Source organism: Heliangelus exortis, chromosome 1 (genome assembly GCF_036169615.1).
Source record: "Heliangelus exortis chromosome 1, bHelExo1.hap1, whole genome shotgun sequence".
Classification (NCBI taxonomy): domain Eukaryota; kingdom Metazoa; phylum Chordata; class Aves; order Apodiformes; family Trochilidae; genus Heliangelus; species Heliangelus exortis.
Genome location: NC_092422.1, coordinates 144,749,693 through 144,758,116, shown reverse-complemented (window position 1 = coordinate 144,758,116; position 8,424 = coordinate 144,749,693).

Genomic DNA, 8,424 nt, shown 5'->3' with positions numbered 1-8,424 from the left:
GTTTTATTCTCTATCAATACAATTTGTTTCTTATTTCATGTGGGCTTGGCACAAGCTGAGAGAAAATTTTACTCTTCTGCTGACATCCCTGCTGCTTTATCCCTTGCTAGGGTAAAGTGGGAAGAAATTAAAAAAAAAATAAATTTGGGATAAAACAGGCATATAATGTTCAGCCCAAGTTCTGAACTGTGGAAAACTGCATTATTTTTAAACCATCCCTGCTAAATGGATGCATACTCATAGCCTGGAAAACCTCTAGTGATGGCAATTACCCAACTTCATTTGGCAGTTTGTTCTTTCGATTTAATCAGTGTTATAGCAAAAAAGTATTTCCTAATACTTAACCTACATCTTCCCAATGTATTTTGCTGATCAGTAAAATTGACCCTTGTCTGTATCACTCATTAAATTTGCCTGGTGCAGGGGGATTTTTTGTATAAAAGGTTTGACAGTAGTATCAGTTGGTGCCAATCATGCATGGAGACACCTTCGTAAAATATAAGGTAATAAGGAAAATAACAGCCACTACTGAAGCACAGGATACGTTTCCTTACAATGTTACACAATTATCTTGGAGAGGAAGAAGGGAATACTCATGAGAAACAACAGTATGAATTTTGGGAAAGGAAACACTAAGATTCAGGTGTTGTGCTACAATTGACACTCCCTCAGCTAAAACAGGATACAAAAAAAACCAAACAACCAAACAACCAAAAAAAAAACTAACCCAAAAAACCACCCAATTTGTTCTAAAACTTTACCAGAGAAGTGGATGTATTTCCTTGAGTTACATATAGGAAACTGAGACCTGAGACTCAAGCTGAAGAAATGATTAGCCAACAGTAAGCTTATGACAGAACTGAGAGCTAAACAACTATTTTCCAAACACTGTTCAGTAACTTTGGTACCAGCCCCCTTCTTTTTTTTTTTTCTTTTTCTTTTTTTTTTTTTTTTTTTTTTTTTTTTTTTTAATTTTAAGCAAAGATTAAAGAGAGGAGGAATCACTTTTAGGCAACATCTTCCCCACATCTTGACCGAACACTGGTTGCTACTGCAATTAAAAGGAAGGATACTTGCCATTTCTGGATTTCAAACTATTCCCTGAAGCAATAACACTTCATTCCATTCAGATTTATTATCACTAATTTAGTATAAACAAAAGGATAAGGGTGAAATCCTGTCATCATCACACTGTACAGAATAGCATCCTCTGCCATAGCTGCTACCCAATGCTACTCGGGAAGCCAACAAACACCCCCTAAAGCCATTCTAGATTTTCACTCTGTAGTAACTTGCAAGGAAGACTTTTTGCTGAAGCTGCTATGCTTTGAAAAGAAATCCTTTGGTTTTGCACAATGTATATATGGATCTGAAGAATGTATTGATTTTTAAGTACTCTAAATAAAGCAAATGGAATCGAGTTGCAATGAAGCAAGACAGTTTATTGACTTCTTTTTCTCGGCAGCTGCTGACCTCAAGTGGCAATAAAGAGTATTTACAAGAGTTTATAGGGCTACAGAAAAAAACATTAAGAAACCCAGCCAATGTATCACGAATAAAGATCCACGAAATCAAAGTATAGCCAGAAAAATCACTATATAAACATAGCCTTTACAATATTTTTCTGTTTCTGAACCTGCAAGGGTTCATATATTAATGCTTCACTGGATGACACAAAAGCTGAAATTTTAGCCAGGGATTTTTCAAAAAAAAAAAAAAAAAAAAAAAAAAAGCACAAGAAAATGAATAGCACATAAGCACAGTGAGTGATTTTATTACTCTAAAAAATACTTACAGTATACTATGTGAAATGAAGCAAGTTATAGCAAATTAATGGGGATATCTTACTGGAATAGAAGTCTGAATACCCCAATGATTCCTCTATCAGTCTTTCTTCACATTATTCTCTCAATCACTCCTGAACAAGGACGCTGAGTACCTAATTTGGCCTGAAATTTTTCAGACATATAGTAACAGATAAGATTAAAAGAAAAAAACATTTTACTTTCAAACCAAACTAGCTGCAATATGGATACCACTTACAATGGGTAGAGAGATGTTGAAAACACCATCTTTGTTTTTCACGGTGACAGTACTTGGTATTCTAAACATGCATTTGGTCAGTTTATTCAAGTATGCAACCAGCATAGTCAGAACCTATGTAATCAGTATTCTCATAAAATCTGTTTTAAACCACTTTTTTTCCCCTAACTATTTTTAATTAAAAGTTCAAATTTCAATATTTCATGCCTGTCTCTGTAGTAAAAATGTGTGTAATACAAATCGATCTCTGACCAAACTTAAAATGAGTGTTTTCTCAATTATCATCAATCTATTATTTTCTTTTCACTGCTGGCTTGTCAGTGTTTATCTTAGATTCCTAATTTTCCCACTCAAATTCCTTCCCCAAACTTGAATTGTTCTATGTCCAATTTTTTAAAAATTGCAGATTTTCCTGCTCAAAAGGAAAGTTGTGGCTCAAACTGCAGCAAATAAATGCAAAATTTTAAGTTACAATAAAATATAAAGTAACATTTTACATATGACATATTAAGTTATTCATTTTCTTATCACTCATTTTCCTGTCTTTGACTGTCATGGAAATTACTCTAACGACTGAAGAAAGCAGATCTTGCTACAAAATTAAATCAGGCTTTCAGCAGAGCATGGATTATGTTTGGAGTATGTTTGATAAGTAAAAAAAAATCCATGTTAACCTGCAATGTACTATTTCATGAAGAAAGATGTTTTAATTTTCATATGCATAAGCAAAGGAGAAAAAAAAAATTAAAAATTTCTCCAAGAAACAGTTACGTTAAATTTCTAAAGAGCCAAATTCTTCAGTCATGGACAAACCACAATTTCCTGACAGATGACATTAGCATTTAATAAAAATGGTTGTACCAACAGGATAGCACCAATTCTTAAAATTTCTCAGATCACCATTCACCTTTTCCAAGCTTGTAATCAACAAAATAATAGCTGTTTACCCTTATAGGGTCTTGCCAAGCTCTTAATGGAGTTTCATGGATCAGTAATTTTCCATATCTTTTTTTTTTGGAAAGCAATGGACTGGAGGCTGTAACACCTGTTCACTTTGCAGAAGCTGGGTTAGGATTTATATTTACAGACTATCCACCAGTCTTGAGCTCAAAACTGCCTAATGTCCTATGATTGCTTCCCCTCTTTGTTCACTTCATCAAAGCAAAAATTGCTGTTGTGATTCTTTTGTCTTTCTTGACTTTGCATCTTTTGGGGGGAAGTAAGGACACTTTTCCCTAGTTTCTAAATGCAGTCAAAAACTGGAAATGCAGTTCATGTTCTCCTTTCCAGAAAGGACACATGGTTTTATCAAAGCCTCTGTGCTATAATATATAAGCATTAATAATATTCTGTCCAAAACAGAGTTAATGTTGTTATGGTATTAAAAGTTGTGGAATTTCACAGTATTTGCAGTAAGTTCTAAGTCAACAAAATAACATCAAGATTATGAATTTATACAAGCTTCCTTGAAAACACAAACTAGCCCACAAAGATTTTACTATTGAACATAAAGCACAAAAGAAGTTAATTTGGATCAAAAGACTGAGATTTAAGTGGTCAGTGGATGGAGGCAACATACATTCTTTAATTTATAAATCAGTAGTGAATAAAGATAACTTACCCAGCATGCATTAATACAACAAAATTCAGCTGTGGTTAAAGCATGTGCTGACATTCTTGTTCTAACATCCAGGAACCACAAGTAACACAGGTACAAGAGCACAGGCTCTAGCACACGCCAGTGATTAAAATACCTCCTGTAGGTCCTGTACTCTCATTTTTAACATGCTTGAACCTGAGCTGCTGCACCTTCATTCTGAGAGAGTATTTTGGTAGATTCTGTTTTCTCATTTTTAACATGCTTGAACCTGAGCTGCTGCACCTTCATTCTGAGAGAGTATTTTGGTAGATTCTGTTTTCTCATTTTTAACATGCTTGAACCTGAGCTGCTGCACCTTCATTCTGAGAGAGTATTTTGGTAGATTCTGTTTTCCAGAGATGTACTTTTTAGAAAACCCAACACTCTCTAGAGCTCCAACATTTACAGCAAGTCTTCTCCTAAATGAGAGAGCAAACCTGATTGTGTCTAAAGGGGGTTAGCTGTGTGCTTGGGAGACCAGTTGTCAGAACCTTCCCAGACTGTGGGAACTCCTAATGAAGGAAAATTACTTCACAAGGGAGGAAGCACATTTCTAGCTCAGGCTCTTCTGGTTAATAAAGTCATAAAGTTTAACAAAGGTTGATATCCTTTTAAAGACCTAAGTTACTAGAGATACAAACACTAGAGTCCCTTTTCCAGCTACAGAAAAAACAGGAGACAGCATGAGCTGCAACAATAAACGGATCTGAAGATCCAAAGAAAAATACTGGAAAGCAATTTATAAACCTATGGAACACATAGTTAGAAAAGCTGTTGGGTTTTGGGTTTTTTTTTTTTTTTAATAAACCCCCAGTCTTCTACCTAGGAAAATCCAAATAAAAGGATTTTGCAAGTGCCTGAACCAGAATGTCTAACTCTTACTGCAACAACAGGTTTTAATTCTAGGAAATGTTTGTCTGACTAAATAATGGTTTCTGTGTAAAAAATATAGTTGATTTCAGTGGTGTTGCAGTGGTACAACTGCATTAACAGTGTCATTAACAAATGGATACTCAGGACTCCAATCATAAGGAGACAGTAACAACCTATGAATTCCAACTTTGCCACTAGAGCTTTTAGACAGGTAGAAAGAGGCACAGGATCAGAGGTCAAATGCTTAACTGTGGATTACAAACACTCTAATGCTTAACTTTTGATTATTGGAGGGAAGGTTCATGGGTTGCTGAAAAGCCAAATGGTTCAAGACATTTTCAGGTTTTGGAAATGCTGAATGGAAGGTTTTAATTTCAATTGTTAACAAACTTCACTTTCTGTATTTTCATAATGCAATGCAGTTTAAAAAATGTATAATATATAATAAAACGGAAAATTATCAAGCACTTATTACTGCCTTAATATTAAGAGGAATAAGAATGATGTAGCTGTGCTAATTTTATGCTTCCTTCTGCAGATGAATGAAGATTTTCTGTCTTAAAAAAATTTGCATTCTTCCCCTTAAAGTAATTTTCAATTTTGCTGGATACAGCACAATTGCATCTACTCCTTCAGCTGCAATGGGCTGTTGAAACTGAGCTATTGCCCAGCACCTGCTCTTAGTCAGACAGCTGAAATCAGAGGTTAGGGGAAAAATAAAGATTTTATGTCATTGTAATGCAAGTCTCCTTTCAGCTTTGCTGCAGTCAGTGTTCAATTATGTTCTGTAACAATCTCCATTACCAGAGCCAGTGTTTTTCTGTTCCTCTCTGCATGTATTAACTTTCTTGCTCACACGTGATAGCCTTAGCAAAGAAGCCGAATCTTAAGAGACATTTGCCCATAGATTTAATGAGTTGACATCTCTTTTGGGTGGCTGAGGATCCTACTGTTCAAACGTATCTTCATTTTGAATGCTCCAAAGGAGGATAACAGATACAATAGAATTTAAATTATTTCCCCCTGAAGGCTTGGTAGGTCAAAATCAACCTGAAATTTCATCTAGTCTATTGACTTAGAACAAGCTACGATGAATGGTTGCCACATAATTTTCTTCCTGGGTGTATTCTATCTTTACAAGCTTAGGATACTTCTTGTTCCGAATTTTCAGTTCACTGAGTAGCCCAGATGTTCAAGATTTCATCAGAAGCAGGAAACTACATCTGTATGAAAGCCACAAGGACCTTGACCAGTAACAGCAACAAATGGGAAGGAACAGCTACTGGGAATGCAGGAAGGGAACCATTGTTTTTAAAGTAGGAGAGCAATGATACTTGGACAAACACCACCAAGACAGGGGCAGAGGGTGAAAAACAAAGAAATTCAGGGTCTGGGACACAGGGAAAAGGAAATCCTGAGCAGAAAGGATTTGAAACAGTTAGAGGGAGGATCGCTTAAAGCAGAAGAGGTTTCATTATAATATAAACATATTATAATAAACTGACTATGAAAATAAAGGACATGGATAAGGTGGAAAAATTTGTTACTAAAGATTAACCTGTTAGAAAAGTGGAGATGACAGAACACAGAGTGTTGCAAACTCTTAAAAAATTAATTAGGAGTCTCAAATATTTCCCTCTCGTTCTTCCATTAAATCCCCAGATTCTGGAGCCACGTGGCTCCCACTCAGTTTTCAGCAAGGGGAAAAAAATTCTAGATCTCACACTTGAAGAAAAAAACCTTGAAAATTCAAACCCTAACAACTTAAACCAGAATATAAGCTGAAACATAACCTTTTATTTTTTTACTAAATCTCATTATTTGAATGCAGTCTGTCTTACAATTTTTAACATAAGATACAGCACTAGTATAAACCTAGCAGCTGCTTTCTAAGAAGAGAGCAGCTAGAGATCAAAAAAAATATTCCCAGCTGATATCATAGTCATTATCACCACATAATGACTGGCACGCTGGAATTACTGCTATTTCATTGAAAGAGGTCATGTATTCCTGCATCTGACAGATGAACCCCTTCCCTATGATGCAGAAGCATACTCAACACCCACTTACCAGCATCCACTCACCCTGTGCATAGTGCTGTGCAAAAGGGCATGACAGTCATTGCTCTGATAATAGGATACTCACAGCTTAGAAAGGTGCAGGCCACACACAAGGCCACAGCAAGTTCTGTCTGTCACAGATACTCCCTCAGGCAGAGATCTAGACAATGAAAAGACTTCCTGTATGAAGTTCTACATCCCTGACCAACTATACTGCTAAACCTTAAATAAAGATTTAGGCTTTGTTCCCAGTACTCTTCCTAGCTTACATGTGCAAGAACAAACAAGGATTCAAGCTAGAATTTTAAGTAATGCAGAATTATTCTCACAACATTCTCCTTATCTTTATCCACCTGGATTTGCATGCATCCTTAACAAATCTGCCCTTCATTCCATATTAGAGAGAGGACACAGCAGTTACAATTAGCATACTCAAACCAAGTTTACCACCTTGTAGAGGTATCTGCCCTGCATCTAATAATTTCCCACTTTTTGCTGATGCCACAGCTGCCATTCATTTTTAACTTTCACTTTCCCGATGTAGTAAATCAGAAATAAATGATAGATATGGCAGTTCAGTCAGAAGCAGTGTTGTAACTGCCAATAAATCATTTGGGCGATTCAACCATTTCATTAACATCTTACATTTCAGTGCACCCAATCTCAGCCAAAAAGCCTTCATATCTGCATCTTAGTCCCTACCACAAAAGACCAAAATCTGAAGACCTGGAAACACAAGGCCCCCATCAACAGTGATACATAAAGCAATCAAATTCATACTTCTTCACTAATAGCCCCACTCTGAAGAGAAACAAAAGGCACATTGGAGGGATGCCAAATGAAGTAGCCCTCAAAACAGGTTAAGTTTCTATTTATTCTACTACTTGGGGAAAGCGGAAGGAGCGGAAATCTACAATAAAATTTATACAACCATTCTTGAAGTTTTCAAAGCTCTCCAGACATATCAGTAAACACTCATAGTCAATTCTATAAGAAACCGTAAAGATTTAAACAGCTACACAAGCTCTGAATATTCACCCATTTGTAAGATATTTCTGATGTTGTTTTGTCATGCTGTTTCCTTTTAGTAGTATAAGATTTAAAAAAGAACTGGCTTTGCATTTAAGAGATTTCTTACAGAAAGATCTACTGATTCTTTTCTTCAACATTAATGCCCTCCTGAGAAGCATTACTTACTCCAAGGAAAGCCACATTTCTTCCTAAGTAACTTTTATTAGGCAGCACGTACAAGTTACACGTTGTAACCTGCTCAACTCAGAACACATCCAGAACGTTTGCATCTATACATGAATAGCTATAGAAACAGGTTCTACAAAGATCAGTGAATCCTGCCTCACAAAAATCACTTTTCAACAGGTATATGTTGTGAAGGAGACAATGAAGTAACTCGTGCAGTGCCCGACAGAATCAGAAGCACAAGTCATACATCGGTCTAGAAGACTGTATGACCTTGGTTTAATCCTCATTGGAAAGCCTTACCTTGCTTCTAAAATTCCTTGCCACTTCTACTGGAGCTGCACTTTCACTATTGCTGCCTTCTGCAGCCTGATGAAATGTGGGCTGCCCATGGACACATGCAGCTTATCTGTCACTTTGTGACCACTGCCTACAGGATGTGACTTCAAATTTCAGGGTCCTGTGGCTGTCAGGGCAACTTATCCTGATTACATTAGCAAAGGGGCACCTCACATGAATCTTGATTTATTTGAGGAAAAAATTAAATGCGTGAATGAAAAGAGTGCTCTTTTTCTCCTTACCTGGTATTTACAGGGTTTAATATAATAAGCA